The following is a 10,055-nucleotide window of genomic DNA, read 5'->3' on the forward strand; positions in this document are numbered from 1 at the left end:
CATAGACTGCCATGTTAAAAAGGCGGGAACATTTCTGGAGGAAAGCAGAAGTAACGCTTCTTTGAATCGCTCTAAAGGTCACATTTCTTCACTTTATCAACACAAAATAACTATGTAGACGTTCAGGAAGGGCTCAGGATGCTCCCAGTGATTTCAGTTCAATGATTGGAAATACGGTTTGGCCAGAAATCCTTCCTGTTCGAGGGGTGGTCTCAGCATTTTCTCTCTCTCTCTGTCAGCATTTCCAACTGACATTCTAACAGGTGCAGTAACTGCTCTGCTGATTTTGATCATACTTCAGTCATGGAAGTGGAGACGCCTTCAACATGCTTTCCAAACTCACACAGAACTCTCTTATTAAAATCGTCTCTATATTTTGTTGTAGTCGGGGCCTGTCGTGCACTGAAATGCAATCATTTGAATGTTGTTCATGTATTAAATCTAGACAATTCTCTTTGTTGAAGCCAAATTTAATCATATTCACATTTTTATTTTAACAAGCAGTCACACACATCTCACAGCATGATCAACTTCTGTGGAGTTTAAAGGAGAGTTTTATTCTCCAAAAATCTCTCTAAATTAAATTAAAGACCAAAGGTGCATCGGACTGGGCGGATACAGCAAGGCAACTTCCTCTTTACTATCTGGCAAAGTGATTCGAAAATGTTCTTCATTGTTTTCAGTTCTTTACTGACTAGCGTGTCAGATCCTTATTTTAAAGAAAATCAAATCATTTTCGTGTTGCATTACAAATCATTATATTATAGTCTAGTTCATATTAACCACCAGTCTCCTCACTTTCCTGCACATAACCCATTTAGATTTCTGTTCTGTTCTGTGGTCGATGTTTGTTTGGCGGCACAGTAGTGCAGTGGTTAGCACTGTTTTTGTTCGAACCCCAGCTCGGGCCTTTCTGTGTAGAGTTTGCATGTTTTCCACAGATCTGTGTGGGTTCCCCTGGGTAGTACGGCTTTGTCCGACAGTCCAAAGACAGAAACAGGTGACTCAAGATTGCCCATTGTTGTCAGCCCTGTGATTAACTGGCCACTTGTCCAGGGTGTACCTGCCCCCCATCTGAAGCCAGCTGGGATTGACCCCTTTTTTAAAAATCTATGTTTGTTTTGTTTGCAATGTTTTTACATGATTTCTAAGCATGTTTTCCCAAATGACATGTGCGCATTCCTATTTGACAAGAGTTATGACTATTAGAATAACCAGATACATTTTCTGATGCAGCTTGATAATGGGAAAGAAACCTGGCATAGTGGTAATATAAACCATGTGTGAGTGTTACAGTTACATAACATTAGCCTTTATGGTTTTCTCCAAAGTACTATACAAAGTCAAATCAATAAATTTTTAGCAAGAATGAAATTCAATCCGACACATCAGCAGTAAACACCTCAGGCAAAGCACTATTTGAAAAGGGTGTAAAATTCAGCTCAAGAATTAACTCCAGCTGAAGGTTTGTGTGAAGGGTGAAATTGACTGTGTATGAAAAGCAGTGGGAAAAGTCTTTAAATATATTGCATCAATCAAACCCACTGTCCTTGCACAAACCAGCAAGGACGGAGTGTGAGTATCTCTGCAGAGTTGAGTCCTATAAGGAGTGTTACTGCACTGTTCCACTGGATGTTCCTGACAGTAGCGCGCCCCAGAAGAGAAGTACTACTGTGTTCTCCAGCAGAGGAGGCAGCTGTATCACAAAGATTGATAATCTCCAGTGTGGAAACATTGCTGATGACTTTCAGTACTTTTCCACATAGTCTACAATTTTTATATTGTCCAGCTTCTTCACTTTCTCCACACTCGCACATCAAAGCTTTTGTTTGCGCAGGGTTTCTCCCACACCCTGTTCAGATGTAACACGTCATATATTAAGCATCGAGTCTGTCATATTGTTCACACATGGGCTATCATGGCAACACACACACATATACACATCAGCTGTCAATGTAACAACAGAAAACTCTGTCGAAGATGATGGATAATACTTTGGTAATCCATACTCAGGTGTCAGACAGCCCCAGAATTAACTTTCAACACTGATTCTCATCCACACCTGTAAGATTTACACCTAAATCCCACAAGAGCAAGTTGCTCCCCAAGCAAGTGATGGGGAAATGGAGCGTGAGATGGACCAGTGGATTTGTGCGATCTGCAGTGTTGCAGATGTTGTAGCAGACCGCTGTGGGGAAGAGGCAGCTCTAGATTTTCTAGTCCATTTATGTTTGAACCCTCACCTATGGTCATGAGTTTTGGGTAATAACCAAAAGAATGAGATTGCAGACACAAGCAGCCAAAATGAGTTTCCTCCACAAGGTGGCTAGGCTTAGCTTCAGAGATGGAGAGGAGACATCTGGAGGGAGCTCAGAGAAGAGCCACTGCTCCTTCGTGCCGAAGCTGAGGTGGTTCGGGCATCCAGTTATGCCTTTGGACGCCTTCTTTTTGGAGGTGTTCTGGGCACATCTAACTGGTAGGAGACCCCCAGGCAGACCTAGAGCTCAGTGGAGGGATTGTATAGTCCATCTGGCCTGGGAACACCTCAAGATCCTCCAGGAAGGGTCAGAATGAATTGCTGGGGAGAGGAACATCTTGAACCCCATGCTAAACCTGATATAAGAAGTGCAGCAGTTGCTTTCAGAAGAGACTCTCCACTCTCCACAAAGAACACACAGATGTTCTGTTTTTTGACAGATGCTGGGAAGCACGGTGCAGATGGAGCTCATTGTGTCGACCTATCAGTCCCCTCCTCCACAATCTCAAAAGCCAACTTGTCGGGCAAACGAGTTATGAGCTGGAATTGGGAGTTATGAGTGTAGGGAAGGTCAGGCTTGAGCTCGTAGCATCTCTGATCGCATTTGTGCATGAAGAGAAGAGAGACTCCCTCATGAGGACGCTTTATTCACTCGCAGATGCCTTCTGTCCGCTCGTATCATGTGCATGCACGATTTAACTTGGTCTGGTTAACTCACTTGGCAACATCCTTGTTTTTATAACGTGATTGTACGCTTGTATTCCCTAGTACCAGTACCAGAGGTCAAAATCTGGCAGATCACGTAAAGAAGTCAAATATATGGACACGTTTAGTTAAAACTCAAACCTTTAGCACTGTATTCGGTTCTTTATTAACTTGTCTTCTGATTTGTTTCACTCTGATCACAATAGTCTTTGGTTGCTTGGGCGGGAGTTCTTTCCTAACATCATACAAAGATCAGTGAAACATGTCAGACAATAAACTCACAGGAAGGGAAAATAGAAGGAGGTACAAGACTCTGTGATTGAGTTCAGACTCAGTAACACAGCATGGAATAAACTCTTGTGGAATGAAACCTGGAGGGCGTTTGAGCGGACTACAGCTGGAAGATGCAGTAAGCAGGATGTGAGATGCGACCCGACCTTCTTCTGTTTATGTGTTTGCGGTGCAGCGCTTAAATTGATGCATGCGGGCAGCCTTTGATCATTAGATCTAATGAGTGTGCACTGCATTTTTGTTGCCTGTCTTAGACCTCTCTGTTTGTCCTGAGCATCTGCTTTACCAGTTTGGTGATGTTAGAGGAATAAACTGCACTCTGCATGGTTGTCATAATAAAGAAATATGTCACCCAAATGCAGCAGGATGGCTCTTTCATGTTCTTTGCGTAAAAAAATGACAACCGGTTTTGCCAATAGTCACTTTATTGGAAGTGCATTTTTAACAGCAACGTCAACAATGTCCTGACATTTTAAATTGAACTTAAAAACTATTTCCTGAAAGAAAAATACATGTTTATAAAAATTAATCAACCGTATTTAAGGGCAGCATTTCCTCTACAACATACCGCCTGACCAACTTTTCCAACTCTCCCTCACTTACTGGGTTTGCACTGAAGTCCAGCTTTTGTTGTTTGGGTGGTGTGGACCTCCTGCATAAGTTGCAGCTCTCTGCTTCGCACCACCTGGTGGGACTTTCTCTGTACGTTTGACTGTGCCGTGCTGCGACTCCAAATGTTTCTTCAAATTTGACGTAGTGTTTTTGAAGCTGCATAACACTTAGTCGCTCGCACAGTGTACATCGTATTAAAAATGACAGCACAAACCAAAGTGACTCTGCAGGTCTCACCAGTCAAGGCTCTACCTGTCCTGGGAAGTAAGTCAATCTGTTAGAAATTGATTCAAATATTTTAAAACGAGCAGCTTTGATTTACGCCCCTGATGGTTATATTTTAAAACGAGCAGCTTTGATTTACGCCCCTGATGGTTCCAGACTTCGTCATGTCCAAGTGAACGACAGTAAATCTGAGACGGATTCTCTGAATATTTGAAAACGTTTCAGCACAGCTTCTTTAAGCTTTCCAGGATCCTCGAGGATGTCTGATTTTCCCCCCTCTGTCATTCTCTCCATCTCTTACTGTGTGAAATATTGAATTAATATATCAACATTTGGGGAAATACGTTTATTTTTCTCTTCCAGAGAGAGTGATATTTCTTCTTATTGGATTTATTTATTGCAACTAGGGGTTGGGTTGGTTTCCACTTCTGTCTGTCTAGTTGGGTGACTGACACAATCTGGACGCTCCCATACAAAATGCATTAAAAAAAGACTTTGGAGATCCCCTGACTTCTCCTGTCCTGCTCTACATGAGGTTGACAGGTTGTGGTTGAGGTTGAAATTTGCTGCATAAATTCATGCTCCTGTCGGGCTGGTATGTTATAACTGTGGTTGTCACAACTCGGCTTGCAGACTGGCTGACTGTGATCAGTTTATGGTCTCGCCACAAGACCACTTGGACCAAATCTCCATGACATCAGGCTCCAATCAGCCTCAGCTGTACTTGTTATCATGTTAACACTTGTAGATATAGACTAATTGAAAAACGCTGGACTGTCCATCAAGTCTTTGAAAGGTGACGTAGGGTTTACTGATAAAACCAGGGTCACTACCAAACCTCTTTAGGAGACAAGCAGCAGGTCCAGAGTCTGTCGACATGAACATGACTTCATATTATGAGCAATTCTGTCTCCTCAGAGTCACTGAAGTGAATATTGGGCTCAATTTCCACAAGCCACATATCTTCTGAACAAATCAAGAGAAAATGAACTTTGTTGGAGACCCGTCCCTGTCAGATATCTCTTCTCTCTGTTAGTACTGAATCTTCCGTTTCACATAAAGTTGATCTGGAACAACTGGACCAAAACTTAAATAACTCTCTGAGCCATCTCTGGCACAACACAATCTGTTTTCATCCACACGACACTCACAACGCTTCCGAACAAGGTTTGAACATCAGGGACGACGAGACCGCGCTCAATTTCGTGACAGGAAGCGTAAACTTTAATATCATTGGCTGGGATTGTAATGAAACAGCTTTTCTTTGCTTACAAGAAGTTTTTCCACCTAAACAACAAACATTGTATATTTGTGGCTCCAATTTATGTTCCTAAACATCCACCATGAACTTTCACTGTCGATATACTTCATACAAGAGTTTTTGGGGTTCTTGTGCCTACAAATCCATCTCTTGTGATTGATTACTACAAAATTTGCGTTTCTGTTAATGATCTGTCTTGTGTGTTTTTCAGGTGGTGTGGACTGTGGAGGAAAGAGGCAGACAGAGAGGGAAGGAGAGGCAGAGAGAGGGCTATGGACAGACCAGAGAACTGGATAACAGCACAGGAAGGCCATCAAACAGCAGGGAGCTGGGCACACATACACTCACACACACACAAAACAGCAGAGAGACAAACTTGACACTTTTGTCAGAGCTACAGGAAGATACTAAAACAGCAGGGTACTGCCAGAACACATCATAAACTGATGAGTTACACACAGTAACACACACACCCAGAGAGAATGAAAAGCACACAGCGATGGAGACAGACTCGACGCTGTGTTAGAGCCACCGGGAGATAGTAAAAACAGCAGGCTGCCATCAAAATGCATCATAAACCGACATCTTTCATAGACTCTCTCACACACACAGAAGAGCTCTGCAGTCGATGACAGCCACGTTTGGAAAAGTCAGATCTCATCACGTCATCATCTGCAGCTTTAGAGGACTTTAAAACATCACGCTGAACGGGCGACACGCTGAGGCAGAGCTGGTTGTTCATTGTTGACCTTAGTTAGTGCAAATCCCTTACACAATGAATCCCAAAAGAAATGTGACAACGCACCGTAGGGCATCCAGTTTCCAGATCGCTTATCCTTGTCAAGGTCACAGAGGGCTGGAGCCGATCCCATTGGGTAAGAGGGTGGTACTACCTGGACAAGTCACCAGGTCATCACAGAACTGACACATGGAGACAAACAACCGTGCTCACATTCACACCTGAAGGAAATAGAGTCTCTAATTAACCTGCATGTCTTTGGACTGTGGGAGGAAGCCGGAGAACCTGCAAATCCACACAGCCGACTGCTAACCACTGCACAAACATGTATCATCAATATCAGCATCACAATATGGCAAATTAAGGCAGAATCACAGCAAATCTGGAACAATTTTCAAAATAAAAGCCCCATGCAGACTCTCTACTACAATCTGATTAATCGGAATATAAAAACACAACCAAGACAGTCTATTAGTCAGAGCTCTGCAACTTAGACGCTAATTTAGATGAAAGTTTACAGTAATATAAGAACATTTATTTAAATTCAGCTCTGTTCTATCAAGAATAAAAAACACCAGATATCAGACCAAGTGCATGTATGATGATGATTTCAGGTAAACATGTAAACAAAGTAATTAAACGCAGACATGATGACAAACCTCAACCTTTTTGTTCTAATTAGTTTAGACTAATAAGTTCTTGGAAATTATTAGGAAACTATTCAGAAATGAAGGACATAAAAAGTGTTACCTCAGCGTTATGCGCCCCATCCTAAACATTTCTATATGTCTGAATCGTAAAGTCTACCACCACAAAGCTGTTCCACTCAAAGTTAAAACAGATGTGACAGTATTAAATAATTACCCTGCTCTGATGCAGCTTATTAAAACAACAGGATGATTTGTCTTTAAAAGTGTTTTGGAAATATGAATAATAATCATCACATACAAATGACTGTACAACCCGAGTATTAACCAGTTTTATCACTTCAGTCCTGTAGTTTATATCGTTTCTCAACGATGGGGTCGGCACCCTGGGTGGGGTCACTTATTATAAATATTATGAAAATGTTGATAATAATTTGACATAACAAACTAGTGTCATAATTTTGGGAACTCAACATGGAGTCTGGGGTTATAAAAAGCTGAGAGAAATGTGGTTTTATGACTAATTACAGACACATGTTCATTATTTATGTTATCACTTGTTATTGTTTTTCCAATAATTACGGTATACATTTTGCTGTTTATAGTGAGTTATTAATAAATAACACATGGGCTTTTATTACGCAAATCAACAGAGAAAAAACTAATTTTGAATTATGAGTTTTTACAATGCTGAGCCTCATCCAGTGAACTCACAAACATGTTGTTGGCTCACAAGTGAAAGTAAGAATCAGCTGCTGCCAAAAGGACTTTACGAAAAGTGGCATATTATTTAAGTTATTATTAACCCTCTTATCGATATGATATTGAATCTGCTGGGTAACTTTGAACTTTGATACTTTTAAATGCCTCAATATTTGGCACCAATTCTTGTTGCACACGTGTAAAAATTGCCTGAAATCAAAAAAGGTGACCCAATTTTATCGTGTTCAATAGCACATACATACAATATATGCAAAAAAAGGACATTGTTGCCAAGACTGTAAGTAAATAGAGTGAATTTACTCTGTGTTCAACTGTGAGACTGCAGTCAAGTCTGCATGACTTTACAGAGCCTCCTTCAAAATCTCCAATACTGCGTTCCCCCTCATTCCAGATCCAACAACTCTGATTTTAGCAGGTCTTGTTTAGCAAACCGTAAATTTTCAGCCAACTTGTACATGACTGTTGCCAAATCAAAAGCTAAAAATGCATTAAGATTGACAGTAACAACCCATCGTTCATCGTGACTTGGTCTTTCTGGCGCTTTCTTGATGAAGATTGTGAGATGTGGTTCAATCTCTGGAAACAAAAGGTCATCAAAGTCCTCTCCAAAGACTCTCCTTGTCGGTGAATTGCAAGTGATGAGCGCTGTTGTTTGTATCCTGGAAATATCAGTTATCCGTTAAAGTCTAGAAGGAAAACATTGTCAGGTATTATACATTGTGATTTGCACCACTCAGTTCAAATATTGACTAAATCCTGATTGAATCACTCTTCTCCAGTCCTGCTTTTTATTTTCTGTTCATGTTAAAGCCCATTACTCACGGACTAAAGCTGTTTTTGGGGCCTTCAAGTGCATAACCTTATGTATTGGGTAAATACAGTATGAGTAAGCAGTGAGTAAAGGCAATATTGAGTTTTAAAGTCCTCAGTTGCCACTGTGTTGTCATCCCAGTCAAAAAAAAGGTCAAAGTAGAGGAACAGATGGAAGGATTTGCTGCTGTTGTTGATGTGAATTTGTCCCTGAATAGATCTTCTCAATGCATTTATCTTCCTTCTGTCTTGACTCCGTCTTCCCGGTTCATCCTTCCCTCCTTCTTTTTCTCTTCTTCAAGCTTCTGCAACATCTATTCATCTTTTTTATACCATTTCCTGTCTGTCCCCTTCTTCTCTCTCCTGTCTCTTTTTCCTTCCATATATCTAATTTCTCCGTCCCATCTCCTTCCTTGTTCCAGTTATATCTTTCATATATTATTCGACCTGTCCTTTCGTTGTCTCTTTGCCCTCGTCTCCCGTCTTGTTTTCCCTCTCAAACCTCTTCACTCCTGTTAAAATTAAGGTCTTCTGTTTGACGGTGGATGTACTCACTACGAGCTAAATCAGACTTTAATTTCCAGCTGTTCTGTCCAAAGCAAGAAGGTAATCAAGTGAATTCCTACAAACTCAGTCCCAGGAGAAGTTAGTAGGAGCCGGTGGATGGCTGCATGTCCTGATTTGGGAGTGAAAACGAGTTACAGCCTACAGAGATCTGATAATAAAACCTGAGGTGGTCGCCCACTGCTCTGTTCTTGGTTTAATTTGGTGTTATGAAGTTCACCACTACAGTACATAGGCCATATTGTACATTCTTGTATATACTTCTTATAATCCCATGAATTATAAAATCATCCGTCACAGCAGATTTATCGGTTTATGTAAAGGTGAGCTTCATCTTACAATACAAGTTTGATTGTGATCAAACACGATGGTTTACGTTTGTCTTTGACTTTACTTTTCACTCCTAAATGAGGATTTTTTTAAACCAATCCGAGCTCTTGTTTGAAAGAGGAAAATGCTGGCGTTCTCTCTCCAAACCTCCTCCTCTTCCTCTCTTTTCTTCACCCCTTCCCTGTTGTTCCTGTCGGATTTCTACATGCTAATGTTGAATAGTCTTTGCTGTTATTTTTAATGACTTGTGCGTACTGTGTGATGAAGGTGATGATGCTGATTCCTCTGTCTGCACTGAGAGGGTGCCAGAGGCCTATGTAAATAATCCAAATAAAAAGTTGGAACTTGTGACCGTCGTCTGGAGCTTTCTGTGATCCCAGCATTCGATATCTTGCGTGATTTAAACATCTGTTTCTAGTTTTTATTTTGCACTTTTACGCTCTAGAAAACATCTCTACATCTTGTCTCACCTCTTTTATTTTTCCTCACGGCGACAGGAAAGCATTTTTGCCTGACAGACCTGCACAACTTATCATAGATGCAGTAAATAACAGAGTTAAACTGTTTCACAAAGAATAGGTGGACTTTATTACACAAACATAATAAAATACGTATGTTTTCTTAAGCTGTTATGAAATATGTTTCATATTGAGAAATGCAGGAATGTGTTAACAGCAAGGCGACTACATCCATGTTTTATACTGTTTATACAGTATAAAACATGGATGTAGTCGCTGTAATAACCCTGCATAACTTTAAACCTTAATATAATGTGAACAGGTGAGTTGTATATTAATCCACCCTCAGTACAGTTGTCATGAACGGGGAAATTAGCTACAGAGACCAAAACTGTTTTTTGTACCAGGCTGTAAACATGTTTATTTCTGCTGT

General features: G+C 40.8%; 1 protein-coding gene across 2 annotated transcripts in view; it reads left to right on the plus strand.

The window, feature by feature from the left end:
• Window positions 1–9,512, plus strand: part of raly (RALY heterogeneous nuclear ribonucleoprotein) — a 119,035-nt gene extending 109,523 nt beyond the window's left edge. For both annotated transcript variants that reach the window (XM_027278954.1, XM_027278955.1), the window contains exon 10: window positions 5,563–9,512. The gene's annotated coding sequence lies outside the window, so the exon portion shown is untranslated. The remainder of the gene's footprint in view (window positions 1–5,562) is intronic.
• The last annotated feature ends 543 nt before the right edge of the window (window positions 9,513–10,055 follow it).

The sequence above is a fragment of the Larimichthys crocea genome, chromosome VI (assembly GCF_000972845.2).
Source record: "Larimichthys crocea isolate SSNF chromosome VI, L_crocea_2.0, whole genome shotgun sequence".
In the NCBI taxonomy this organism is placed as follows: domain Eukaryota; kingdom Metazoa; phylum Chordata; class Actinopteri; family Sciaenidae; genus Larimichthys; species Larimichthys crocea.